The sequence below is a fragment of the Ranitomeya imitator genome, chromosome 1 (assembly GCF_032444005.1).
Source record: "Ranitomeya imitator isolate aRanImi1 chromosome 1, aRanImi1.pri, whole genome shotgun sequence".
In the NCBI taxonomy this organism is placed as follows: domain Eukaryota; kingdom Metazoa; phylum Chordata; class Amphibia; order Anura; family Dendrobatidae; genus Ranitomeya; species Ranitomeya imitator.
The window spans coordinates 164,096,354-164,110,627 of NC_091282.1; the positions used below are offsets into that span (position 1 = coordinate 164,096,354).

Sequence of the window (14,274 nt, forward strand, 5' to 3'; positions counted from 1 at the left end):
CTCCCTCTTATAGAACTAAGCACTTGTGCTAATTAATAACCTCTAGGACCCGGCAATTTTTCATTTTTGCACTTTAATTTTTTCTTCCTCTCATTTTAAGTACCATAACTTTTTCCATTTTTGCACTGATATACAGTTAGGGCCAGAAATATTTGGACAGTGACACAATTTTCGCGAGTTGGGCTCTGCATGCCACCACATTGGATTTGAAATGAAACCTCTACAACAGAATTCAAGTGCAGATTGTAACGTTTAATTTGAAGGGTTGAACAAAAATATCTGATAGAAAATGTAGGAATTCTACACATTTCTTTACAAACACTCCACATTTTAGGAGGTCAAAAGTAATTGGACAAATAAACATAACCCAAACAAAATATTTTTATTTTCAATATTTTGTTGCAAATCCTTTGGAGGCAATCACTGCCTTAAGTCTGGAACCCATGGACATCACCAAACGCTGGGTTTCCTCCTTCTTAATGCTTTGCCAGGCCTTTACAGCCGCAGCCTTCAGGTCTTGCTTGTTTGTGGGTCTTTCCGTCTTAAGTCTGGATTTGAGCAAGTGAAATGCATGCTCAATTGGGTTTAGATCTGGAGATTGACTTGGCCATTGCAGAATGTTCCACGTTTTGGCACTCATGAACTCCTGGGTAGCTTTGGATGTATGCTTGGGGTCATTGTCCATCTGTACTATGAAGCGCCGTCCAATCAACTTTGCAGCATTTGGCTGAATCTGGGCTGAAAGTATATCCCGGTACACTTCAGAATTCATCCGGCTACTCTTGTCTGCTCTTATGTCATCAATAAACACAAGTGACCCAGTGCCATTGAAAGCCATGCATGCCCATGCCATCACGTTGCCTCCACCATGTTTTACAGAGGATGTGGTGTGCCTTGGATCATGTGCCGTTCCCTTTCTTCTCCAAACTTTTTTCTTCCCATCATTCTGGTACAGGTTGATCTTTGTCTCATCTGTCCATAGAATACTTTTCCAGAACTGAGCTGGCTTCTTGAGGTGTTTTTCTGCAAATTTAACTCTGGCCTGTCTATTTTTGGTATTGATGAATGGTTTGCATCTAGATGTGAACCCTTTGTATTTACTGTCATGGAGTTTTCTCTTTACTGTTGACTTAGAGACAGATACACCTACTTCACTGAGAGTGTTCTGGACTTCAGTTGATGTTGTGAACGGGTTCTTCTTCACCAAATTAAGTATGCGGCGATCATCCACCACTGTTGTCATCCGTGGACGCCCAGGCCTTTTTGAGTTCCCAAGCTCACCAGTCAATTCCTTTTTTCTCAGAATGTACCCAACTGTTGATTTTGCTACTCCAAGCATGTCTGCTATCTCTCTGATGGATTTTTTTCTTTTTTTTCAGCCTCAGGATGTTCTGCTTCACCTCAATTGAGAGTTCCTTTGACCGCATGTTGTCTGCTCACAGCAACAGCTTCCAAATGCAAAACCACACACCTGGAATCCACCCCTGACCTTTTAACTACTTCATTGATTACAGGTTAACGAGGGAGACGCCTTCAGAGTTAATTGCAGCCCTTAGAGTCCATTGTCCAATTACTTTTGGTCCCTTGAAAAAGAGGACGCTATGCATTACAGAGCTATGATTCCTAAACCCTTTCTCCGATTTGGATGTGGAAACTATCATATTGCAGCTGGGAGTGTGCACTTTCAGCCCATATTATATATATAATTGTATTTCTGAACATGTTTTTGTAAACAGCTAAAATAACAAAACTTGTGTCACTGTCCAAATATTTCTGGCCATAACTGTAGCTACGGTACATGGTGGCATATTTTTTGCAATGTGAGTTATGAATTTGGATGATGACTTGTATAAATTACTATAATGTCAAACTTGCAGAGGGTTTTTTTTTTTAAGTGGTGGAAAAAATGTGGTTTATGTCGCAATTTTTTTTAAAAAAAAGGATCCAGCGAATGTTGCCGCCGGATCCGTTTTTTTCTCATAGACTTGTATTAGCAATGAATTGCGACGGATGGCCTCACGTTTCATCTGTCGTTCGCCGGATCCATCGAAAATTGTTTATCCGATGGTTGGAGAAAACGAACATAGTAACTTTTTTGTGTCCATCGAAAAAATGGACAGCGATGTCTGTCGTTTGCTAGAATGGAATTCTAGGGCGCCGGATCCGTCAAATGACGGAATCTGGCAATGGATTCCATTTTTTTTAACTGAGCATGCTCCGATTTTTTTAGGATCCAACTAACTGGATCAGCTTGTCGGATCCAGCGAAAAAACAGATCCGTCGCATCAGTTTTTCAAAATTGTGACTGATGGCAAAAAAATGATGAGTGAAAGCAGCCTAAAAGGCAACATTTTGAGGGCAAGCAGACGAGAAATGTGATAATTTAGTACTGTGGCCTGTGGGGCGTTGGCTGCGTATTTCCGCTTGCGTTCCAATGAATGGGGTATAGACAACTGAAGGCTGCGCTGGGACAAGGACGTGGACAGGCTTGATGTTGGTGCTAGTTGACTGTGGGCAACAACAGGTGCAGAGGACGAGGCATCTTCAGGATTGGCTTGTATGCAAAACAGTGGAAGAAGCAGTGATGTCACCTGCAGACAGTGTTCCTGGAGCCTGGGGTTCGGCCCACAAAGTCGGATGCCTTGCTGCCATGTGCCTGATCATGCTGGTGGTGGTCTGGCTGGTAGTTTTGCTACCCCTGCTGATGCAAGCATGGCAGGTGCTGCAAATGGCCTGTTAAAGGTTATCATCAGACTCTTTAAAAAATAACCAGACTCAGAAAGATCTAACAGTTGGAAGGGCAACTTCCGTCATCTTGGTATTACAGGGAACGGATGCACGCCTTCTGTCTGTGGCCATCACACTGTTCTTCCTGCCTGTTGGGGTGCTATGCCTCCTTCCCCATGTGTGCTGCTGTCCTCAGTCTGCATGTGCTCCTGCCAGGTTCGGTCAGTTACTATGTCATCCACCACCTCGTCTTCCACATCCGCACCCTGCTCCTCCTCCTGACTTTCTGGTAATTGTGTCTCATCATCGTCCACCTCTTGTGACACTTTCCCACCATTGCCTTCGTGTGACCATGGCTGCTCAAATTTTTGGGCATTGCTACATGCGATCTCGTCTGTCCCCACTTCAAGTTGACCGGCTGAGAGTCCGGAATCTTTAAAGGGAAAAGTATAAAGCTCTTCGGAGAGTCCAAGTGTTGGATTAGTTGTCTCAGGGCACGCTGCATGGTGGGAGGAAGGAGGATCAGGGTGAGTAATATGCGGTCCAGACTCACGGCTACTCAGGCTTGACCATGTGGAAGACGTGGTGCTGGTGGCAAAGTAACTGGAAGCATTATGAGCTATCCAACCAACAACTGTTTCACACTGCTCTTCAGTAGTGGTGTGCTGCGGTCCCCTAGAAACTGGGACAGGAAGGTCGAGCAAGAAGATGTGGGTCTTTGTTGTGGCCCACTTTCAGCTTGGCCATGGCCTTGTCCTCTGCATGCACCATTAGCACACGTCCACTTCCCCGTCCTTGCCTTGCCCATTTTAAATGGACTACTGAAATATTTTAAAAGTTCTTTTTATTTTTCTTAGTATTCTTAGTATTTTTATGTGATCAGTGTGCCGAAAAAATACACTTTTAATTCAATGGAATGTTGGTAATTTTTTTATTATGTTTTTGACAAGTTTTATTAATAACTAAGGTAAGACACACCAAAACCAGTTCAAAGGAGCACTCAAATGCAACAATTTTTAACCCACAGATAGAGGAGGCATCTGACAGAGAAACCACAATGTTCAATATGTGGCCTTTTTTTATTTTTTGAAAAGAAAATTACTGTCACGAGGTAGGCTAACACAACGTCAAAAAAGTGGAATGTATGCCTGAAAAGCAAGTATTTGTAGAGCACAGATAGACCGGGCATCTGACTGAGATAACAGACTATTTCAATATGTGGCCTGGAGTTTTTAAAAAAAATTTTTTAACCCAAAATACTGTATAGACCAAAGGTAGCCGACAAACAAAAAAGTGGAAAGTATGCCTGAAAAGCAAGTATTTGTAGACCACAGATAGACCGGGCATCTGACTGAGATAACAGACTGATCAAAATGTGGCCTCGATTTTTTTGGGGGGCCCACCAAAATTGTGTCAATATGTAGGCTATGACACAAAAAAAAATTGGAGTACTAAAATTGAAAGATATTTAGTGCAATGATATGCGTGTGGCGTACAAATCACAGTGATAAATATAAGAACTGTATCTAAATATTTTTGGGCAAGCTAAAGATTTGTTGGTCAGCAAAATGGTGTCCAAAAATGTTGTAAGACACTCCAAAAAATACTATAGTACCAAAAAAAAGGCCAGAATTTTCTGCGCCCTCACATTTGATGCCTGGGACAAAAAAAAAACATTTTAAATTGTTAGATTTTCACGCTCTATTTAAGTGACCTGGCTGTAGTCTGCAGTGTGACAAAGCAAATAAATGTAGAAAAAAAGGGTCTATGGATTGCTTTGTAATACAATTAGCAGATATAAGGTGCAAAAAACAAAATCCTGGCCACGGATACCTGCAGCTAGGTATATATAAAATACGCAGCAGCAGACAGTAATGGTGCCTTTTGATATATGCAGTGAGATCTATATACTCACATACAGTGCCTGCATGCCTTGCACTGATGCGGATATGTTCGCATAAACTCCCCAGCATACTTAACACTGCAATCTATATACCCCTGAATTAGCCCTAAAAAGGACTGTTGGCTTATCAGAATTTGTGGATTGAACAATGGTATTTCCACACTAACTAATAATAGAATGAATCTGACCCTATCTCAGCAGCAGCTCTCCCTACACTATCTGATTCTGGAGCTGAATGCGCCGAGCAGGGCGGCGCCAGGTATCTTATAGACCTGATGATGCTGTGCGGCCAGCCAATCACTGTAATACCACAACAAAGATGGCTGCGGCATTACAATGCATCCCTGCATGTTCATTGGTGCTCTAAAAAGCGCCAAAATTTAAAGGTGGAGACCAGAGCTACCGCCAAATAATCCCGGAAATGCTCGGTGCTCGCCGAGTACACCGAGCATAGTGATACTCGGGCGAGTACCAAGTAGTGAAGAGCAAGTTACTCATCACTATTTACTATGCATTGAGGGGCCACCAAAGAGCAAACTTGAACTGCTGCCTCGTAGTCTGTCAAATGTGAGAGTACTGCCATTGTTGAAATAGGGTGAATATATTTATTATGCATCATTATTCCTGTGAATGAACATTGCTTCTGCCAGAATATTAGCTGCCCACAACATCAAGCAATGAGAATGCCAAAATGTAGAGAGTATGTTTGCTGATGCCTGGGAGTGAAGATGTTTGCCAACAATGAGAAAGCAAAGGGGTTGGTGCTCGAGTATGAGGGTCTAAAACATGGCAACTGTGAGTAGTACACAGAATTGCCCAAGATTGCCAATTTGATTTTACAGTATATTGCTGTCAAAAGAGATGAAAAATAGGGGGTGCTGTTCCAAGATTCCACCTCTTTTCAAACGATTTCTTCTTGGGAGAACATTTGCAAATTGCAATCATAAAACAGGTTACCCTTCTGAAGACTCTAACCATCAAGCTTGTTGCTTCACCGTGAGTAAAGTCATTCTGAACTTCCAGTGTGCATTTAAATGTATTGCTTCTACCATACCAAGATGCAGACACAAAAAAGCACTTTACCACCAAGGCCTTTTGTATCTTGCATTCTTAACCCCTTAGTGACAGAGCCAATTCGGTACTTAATGACCGAGCCAATTTTTACAATTCTGACCACTGTCACTTTATGAGGTTATAACTCTGGAACGCTTTAACGGATCCCGAGGATTCTGAGACTGTTTTTTCGTGACATACTGTACTTCATGTTAGTGGTAACATTTCTTCGATATTACTTGCGATTATTTATGAAAAAAACGGAAATATGGTGAAAATATTTAAAATTTTGCAATTTTCAAACTTTGTATTTTTATGCCCTTAAATCAGAGAGATATGTCACGAAAAATAGTTAATAAATAACATTTCCCACATGTCTACTTTACTTCAGCACAATTTTGGAAACAATTTTTTTTTTGTTAGGGAGTTATAAGGGTTAAAAGTTGACCAGCAATTTCTCATTTTTACAACACCATTTTTTTAGGGACCACATCACATTTGAAGTAATTTTGAGGGGTCTATATGATACAAAATAACCAAGTATGACACCATTCTAAAAACTGAACCCCTCAGGGTTCTCAAAACCATATTCAAGAAGTTTATTAACCCTTTACGTGCTTCACAGGAACTGAAACAATGTGGAAGGAAAAAATGAACATTTAACTTTTTTTTGCAAACATTTTATTCAGAATCATTTTTTTTTATTTTCACAAGTGTTAAAACAGAAATTAAACCATACATTTTGTTGTGCAATTTCTCCTGAATACGCCGATACCACATATGTGGAGGTAAACCACTGTTTGGGCGCACCGCAGAGCTCGGAAGAGAAGGAGCGCTGTTTGACTTTTTCAATGCAGAATTGGCTGGAATTGAGATTGGATGCCATGTCACGTTTAGAGAGCCCCTGATGTGCCTAAACAGTGGAAACCCCCCACAAGTGACACTATTTTGGAAACTAGACCCCTTAAGAAACTTAACTAGATGTGTTGTGAGCACTTTGAGCCCCCAAGTGCTTCACAGAAGTTTATAACGTAGAGCCGTGAAAATAAAAAATCGCATTTGTTTACACAAAAATGATCTTTTCGCCCACAAATTCTTATTTTCACAAGGGTAACAGGAGAAATTAGACCACAAAAGTTATTGTGCAATTTCTCCTGAGTACGTCGATACCCCATATGTGGGGGTAAACCACTGTTTGGGCGCACCGCAGAGCTTTGAAGAGAAGGAGTGCCGTTGTATTTTTTCAATGTAGAATTGGCTGGAATTGAGATCGGACACCATGTTGCATTTGGAGAGCCCCTGATGTGCCAAAACAATGGAAACCCCCCACAAGTGACACCATTTTGGAAACCAGACCCCTTAAGGAACTTATCTAGATGTGTGGTGAGCACTTTAAACCCCCAGGTGCTTCACAGAAGTTTGTAACGTAGAGCCGTGAAAATAAAAAAATTGCATTTTTTCTACAAAAATGATTTTTGCCCCCAAATTTTTATTTTCACAAGGGTAACAGGAGAAATTAGACCACAAAAGTTGTTTTGCAATTTCTCCTGAGTAGGTCAGTACCCCATATGTGGGGGTAAACTACTGTTTGGGCGCACCGCAGAGCTTGGAAGAGAAGGAGTGTCGTTTTACTTTTTCAATGTAGAATTGGCTGGAATTGAGATCGGACGCCATGACGCATTTGGAGAGCCCCTGATGTGCCTAAACAGTAGAAACCTCCCACAAGTGACCCCATTTTGGAAACTAGACCCCCCATGGAATTTATCAAGATGTGTGGTAAGAACTTTGAATGCCCAAGTGCTTCACAGAAGTTTATAATGCAGTCGTGAAAATAAAAAATATTTTTTTTCCACAAAAAAGATTTTTTAGCCCCCAAGTTTTTATTTTCACAAGGATAACAGGAGAAATTGGACCACTAATGTTGTTGTCCAATTTATCCCGAGTACGCTGATGCCCCATATGTGGGGGTAAACCACTGTTTGGGCGCACGGCAGTGGTCGGAAGGGAAGGAGCGCCGTTTTGGAATGCAGACTTTGATAGAATGGTCTGTGGGCATTATGTTGCGTTTGCAGAGCCCCTGATGTACCTAAACAGTAGTAACCCCCATCAAGTGACCCCATTTTGGAAACTAGACCCCCCAAGGAACTTATGTAGATGTGTGGTGAGAACTTTGAATGCCCAAGTGCTTCACAGAAGTTTATAATGCAGAGTCGTGAAAATAAAAAATATTTTTTTTTCCACAAAAAAGATTTTGCAGCCATCAAGTTTTTATTTTCACAAGGGTAACAGGAGAAATTGGGCCCCAAAAGTTGTTGTCCAATTTATCCCGAGTACGCTGATGCCCCATATGTGGGGGTAACCCACTGTTTGGGCACACGGCAGAGCTCAGAAGGGAGGGAGCACCATTTGACTTTTTGAGCGCAAAATTGGCTGTCGTGTTTGGAGACCCCTTGATGTACCTAAACAGTGGAAACCCCCAATTCTAACTCCAACCCTAACCCCAACACACCCCTAACCCTAATCCCAACCCGATCCATAATCCTAATCACAACCCTAACGATAATCACAATCCTAACCCCAAAATAACCCTAATGTCAACCCTAACCATAACTCTAATCAAAACCCTAAATCCAAAACACCCCTAATCCTAATCTCAACCCTAACCTCAAACCTAACCCTAATCCCAATACACCCCTAATCCCAACCCTAACCTTAACCCTAATCCCAAACCTAACCCTAATCCCAAGCGTAACCCTAATGCCAACCCTAACCCTAATACCAACCCTAATCCAAACCCTAACCCTAATCCCAACTCTAACCCTAACTTTAGCCACAACCCTAGCCCTAACTTTAGCCCCAACCCTAGCCCTAACTCTAAATTTAGCCCCAACCCTAACCTTAGCCCTAACTTTAGCTCCAACCCTAACCCCAGCCCTAACTTTAGCCCCAACCCTAGCCCTAGCCCTAAGGCTACTTTCACACTTGCATTGCTTGGCATCCATCGCAATCCGTCGTTTTGGACAAAAAACAGATCCTGCAAATGTGCCCGCAGGATGCGTTTTTTTTCCCATAGACTTGTATTGATGACGGATCGCGACGGATGGCCACACGTCGCATCCGTCGTGCACTGGATCAGTTGTGTTTTGGCGGACCGTCGGCACAAAAAAAGTTCAATGTAACATTTTTTTGTACGTCGCGTCCGCTATTTCAGACCGCGCATGCGTGGCTGTAACTCCGCCTCCTCCTCCCCAGGACATAGACTGGGTAGCGGATGCGTTGAAAACTGCATCCGCTGCCCACGTTGTGCACAATTTTCACAACGTCCGTCGGTATGTCGGGCCAACGCATTGCGACGGCCCCGTACCGACGCAAGTGTGAAAGAAGCCTAACCCTATATTTAGCCCCAACCCTAACCCTAACTCTAAATTTAGCCCCAACCCTAACCCTAAATTTAGCCCCAACCCTAACCCTAACCCTAAATTTAGCCCCAACCCTAACCCTAAATTTAGCCCCAACCCTAACCCTAATTTTAGCCCCAACTGCTTTCTCCTGCCGGCCGGCAGATGACGACAGATGGCGGGCGCACTGCGCATGCGCCTGCCATTTTGTTTCCCGATGAAGACGCTGGCGGGCAGGAGAGGACGTAGGAGGATCCAGGGACACTGGTAAGTATAATAGGGTCCCCGAATACCCCTATTTCTCTGTCTGATGTGCGATGACATCAGAAGACAGAGAATTACACATCGCTTTTTTTTTGCGACCCCCGGCAGCCGAGACCCCAAAGATCCTCCCGGTGCCGGCCGGCGCACTGCGCATGCGCCCACCATTTTTTTGCCGGAAAAAGATGGCGGCGCCCATCGGGAGCCACGAGGAGCACCGGGGGAGACAGGTAAGTATCGGGGGGGGGGCGATCTGGGACCCCATTTCTCTGTCCTCCGATGTGCGATCACATCGGAGGACAGAGAAATTAAAAGGGAAATTGCGTTTTTTTTTTTTTTTTGCGATCGCCGGTAAATGGTTGATTACCGGCGATCGCAACTCGGGGGTGGGTAAAAAAAAAACCCCCGAATCATGTTCTCTGGGGTTCTCTGCCGCCGTTAAAAGGCATATCGGTGGTCGTTAAGGGGTTAAAAGAGACACTTCACCAACCAACCACTCCTTACATGTACCTAATTCCCACTTTTTTGACTGTCAAAAAGAAAAGGTTGATAATACTACAAATATACCTGGCTCCAACAATATAATAAACAATAAAAAGCTAAAAAGACCAAAATAGAAAAAATGAACAGATACTAAATGTCTCATAAGAAAGGTTATAGGAACGTAGGAAGGTTTAAAATGTCCATAAAAGCAAATTGATAAGAATTATAAGGTCTGTGTAAAAAATACTATGCAGTTCTCTGTGCATTATGCTTCAAGACCATTACCATATTACAATTTTACTTAATTTGTCAAGTTGCACAGAGCCAAATTATGGCACTCACAATGGTTCAAGTACTGTATACAGGCAAGCCTCCAGTTTCAGACAAAGAAAAAACGTTTGTTGTAGATTTAAACGAAACTCTGATTTTCTTTGGTTTTAAGCAACCTGTGGCATTTGATGGGTCTGTTGTGAACCCACAGGTGTCATAACTAGTGATGGGCGAACCCCTGGATGTTTAGGTTTGGCTGAAAATTTAAAAAAAGTTTGATTCAGGTATCAGAACAGTATCCAAACCCAGATGAATGGGTGGCCCCGAACATCCGTTGTTTGCCACGCTGTCATCTACATGACAGAACGGAAAACACTGCCTCTAATTGCCAATAAGATTATTACTGCTGGTCAGAGACCTGCGTGAGCCAGCAGCTGTTACTGATGGTAAAAAATTCACTGCCAGTCACAGAGGCGTCAGCTGATGCGAGTACAACTCCCATCATCCTACGCCTGCTGTCACAGATTACAGAACATGCATCACTGATGGGAGTATTCATCAGCCGGCACCTGCAAAATAAATAAATAGTAAAAAACGACATTGGGTCTCATCTATTTTTAATAACCAGTGCATGTAAAACTGACAGCAATGGACTGGAACCCTTAGCTGTCAGCTTCATCATAACTGGTTATCAAGAATAGAGGGGTCCCCACGCTGTTTTTTACATTATTTAAATAAATAACTTTAAAAAACTGTGCGAGGTCCCCCCCATTTTTTACAACCAGCCACGCTAAAGCAGATAGCTGGGGGCTGGTATTCTCAGGCTGGTACAGAGCCATGGGTATTGGCACCCCCAGCCTAAAAAGAGCAGCCTGCATCCACCCCAGAAAAGGAGCATCTTTTAGATGCGCCGATTCTCTCACTTTGCCAGGCTCTTCCCACTTGCCCTGTGGCGCTGGTAAGTGGGGTAATATTTGTGGGGTTGATGTCACTTTTGCATTGTAAGGTGACATCAAGCCCAGCAGTTAGTAATGGAGAAGGGTCTGTACTGCACCTATCTATTACTAATTCTACAGTTGTATTGTAAATAAAAAACACCCAGAATAAAGTTCTTTATTCTTAAAAAAAATCATGCAAATGACAGCATGGGAAACACCCGATGTTTGGGGTGCCGAACTTGAACAGTGATAAGTCCGTATTTGGGGTCGGTGCCCAAACACTAGGTGTTCGGTACGGACCCCAAACTTTACTGTTCGGGTTCACCCATCTGTAATCATAACAGCCCTGTCAATGATTATATGATTTTTTTCTGTAACAATTTCTGCCGTTCTCAAATGTAGTCTGTGAGGTGGCCTCAAAACCAAACATTTACTTTGTAAATTCAGTTCTCTTTTTTGGAAATATTATTTTTTCCAGTTTACATTAAATGTAAGCCAAACTAGCAACTCGCCAGCAGTACGGGAAACAAATCCATCCTGGAACAACAAAAAACTTGTACTATATAAACTTAGTGAAAGATGCTTCATGTACAATATCTTTCTGTTCCAGAGTGATTATAGTATTCTTCCATTAAAATGCATGTATTATTCCCTTGATGTGTCAGAAACTAAGCCAGTATCTGAAACATCAAATAGCATTCCACAGGATAGTATTGGGACATTAAATGTGGAACACTCCTTCCATATTAAAATATTTTTCATTGAAAACGCATTAAAATACAAACTAGCCTAGATTTTCCTGTACACAAACACTCCTCCGCAGCATATTTGTTCTCATATATTTGGACTCCCGCGGTGCTGTGGGGCCTCTGGGAAAGACTATTGTCTGCTAGTGCTTGTTCCACTTTGTAATATTGTATTACTCTTGAAAATTGTGACTTGCAAAATCCAATCTCGTTCTCTTCACACACATGTAATTTAAAGCTCCATGTCCCTTAAGCAAAAACTAACAGGGCACCCCATTTAGAATAATATATTCTGTGGTAGAAAAGCCATTAAAACTCTCACGCATCAAGTCACTGGTGTGACTGCTACTTCTACACCCCTGTATCTAAGACATTGCTTTAAAGAAGCACTCCCATCAAAGTTTGTATCCTCTTAATATATTGTAATCATCATATTATATGGCACTGTGTACTTACAATTGATCATTTTACCTTTCTACCTAGTTAATTTTTCTCTTTTCACTTTTTTTCTGCTTTATGCAGAAATAGGAAGTCTCTTTTCCCTGCGTGAGGCATCCTCCTCTTTAACTTCTGGACCAGCTGTTCCACTCCAGCCAGGGATATAGAACTGTAGTTGTAATGCTGACTCATGCATGAAAAGAGATTTCATGTTTCTACTGTTATAGAGCTTAGAAGTACTCAGCTAGTCAGTTTTTAATCACGTGATAAAAACTGGGAACAAGAGGGTTAATCTCCTCCTGCCATTGCAGAAGAATGCGGAGATATAGAATGCAAATGTAATCTGTTTATTCATCAATGTGTTTCAAAGTTTTACAACTTCTTCATCAGGACAAACCATGTGGTTTGTAAAACTTTGAAACACATGGACGAAGAAACCGCTTACATTTGGATTCTACAGCTCCTCATTCTTCAACGGCAGCGCAGATTGACCCATTTGTTTCCAGTTTCTATCTTCTGATTCTCCTCATGGGTCTGCAGCAGACAAACTATATCAGTGGTTGTGTGCACACAACCAAACCAGGGGAGTACCACTGTGCATGGTCATGGCGATTTTAACAGAGATAAGACCCATTTGCTGTTTTTATCCTGTCCAATAGTTCTTCGGTTCACTATTTAGTCACGTGATGTCATAGACCTAATGGAAAAAAGAAGAATTAATTGAGTAGAAGTGCAAAATGAGCAATTGTAAGTACACAGTGCTCATGCTGGAGAAAATTATACATTTGTATAGGAGAGTCAGGAGAAATAGTTTCAGGTCAAACTAGTAGTTGGCAGTGGCATGACTTGAAACTCATGGGCCCCGATGCAAAAGCTCCAACGGGGCCCCCAAATATTTTAAATCTTTAATAGCAAAAGTCTTTTTCTATAGGCCAAAGGGACTTTCAGGGCCCCTTAGGCTCCAGGGCCCGAGTGCGATTGAAACCCCTGCACCTGTTGTAGTTACGCCCCTGGTGGTTGGATAATACATATCTAAGGTATAGTGTTTAGGGGCGTACACATGCAGAAGAGTGCAAGAAAAATACTTGGGCTCTTTGCAATCCAAAAGCTCAACATAATGCACAATTTCACCTGCTTTGGGGAGGGAAGATGGCCCCCTTTCCTCTTGGACCACTGTGCTGCTGTACAGGTTGCACCACTGATATGTCCACCCCCCGGTTCACATACAAGGATATACAATATATCTTGATACTATAGAGGTAACAACAAAGTTCTCATGCTATATTTTATTGAAAATGATTTGCACCCACTCATAGACGGTCTTCTGTTTTGCAGCACTTGCTTCCTTCCAAATCATCGCATTACCTATTAAATCACATCATATGAATTAAATAAGCTAAACACTAACGTCATGGCCTCTATTTAACTGCTGATTTATTCTTGCTTGATATTGGATGGCGATTTTAAGTAATTAATCATTTTTATGAAGATTTCTATGCTTAAAAGGAATACCCTTTGTAGACTTCTGGGCGCGACTTTCCTCTGGGATATCTAAAAGCCAGCATAAATATTTCAACGGCACTGCGTTAATGTTGCTGGATTCAGATGCTATAAATTTTCCAATGCATTTAGAGTTAAAAAAAATACTGACAAAAGTGTGTGTGACCTTACAATATTTGTAACTATGGGTCTATAGTCCATGATTACTAATATGAAATCTTTTCACCAAGGCAGTTTTGTCAGAGGCTGCCCTGTCACTGGGCAATGTAACCTACAGCCTAAATGTATGGCTGCATTTAAATCACATCATTACATATAACACCGTTCAATGTATTCTACTTGGGCTATTACTTCTAGAACATGGATAAGAAAAATCATTCTATGCTTATGAACTTAACTGAAATGTTAGATTTAACAGTCAGCATTTGGTACAGTGTATGTGTGGAAAGGCGAGAGTTGTTAAAGGGTAAGCTTTCCTTTAAATAACCAAGGTCTATTATACGGAATACTTAAATGTTGACCTTATGCCCTATTAAGAGTTCTCAACTCTCAGATGT

General features: G+C 41.9%; 1 protein-coding gene across 2 annotated transcripts in view; it reads right to left on the minus strand.

The window, feature by feature from the left end:
- LIX1 (limb and CNS expressed 1) overlaps positions 1-14,274 on the minus strand; it is a 285,142-nt gene that overhangs the window by 71,132 nt on the left and 199,736 nt on the right. The gene's annotated exons all lie outside the window — the stretch shown is intronic.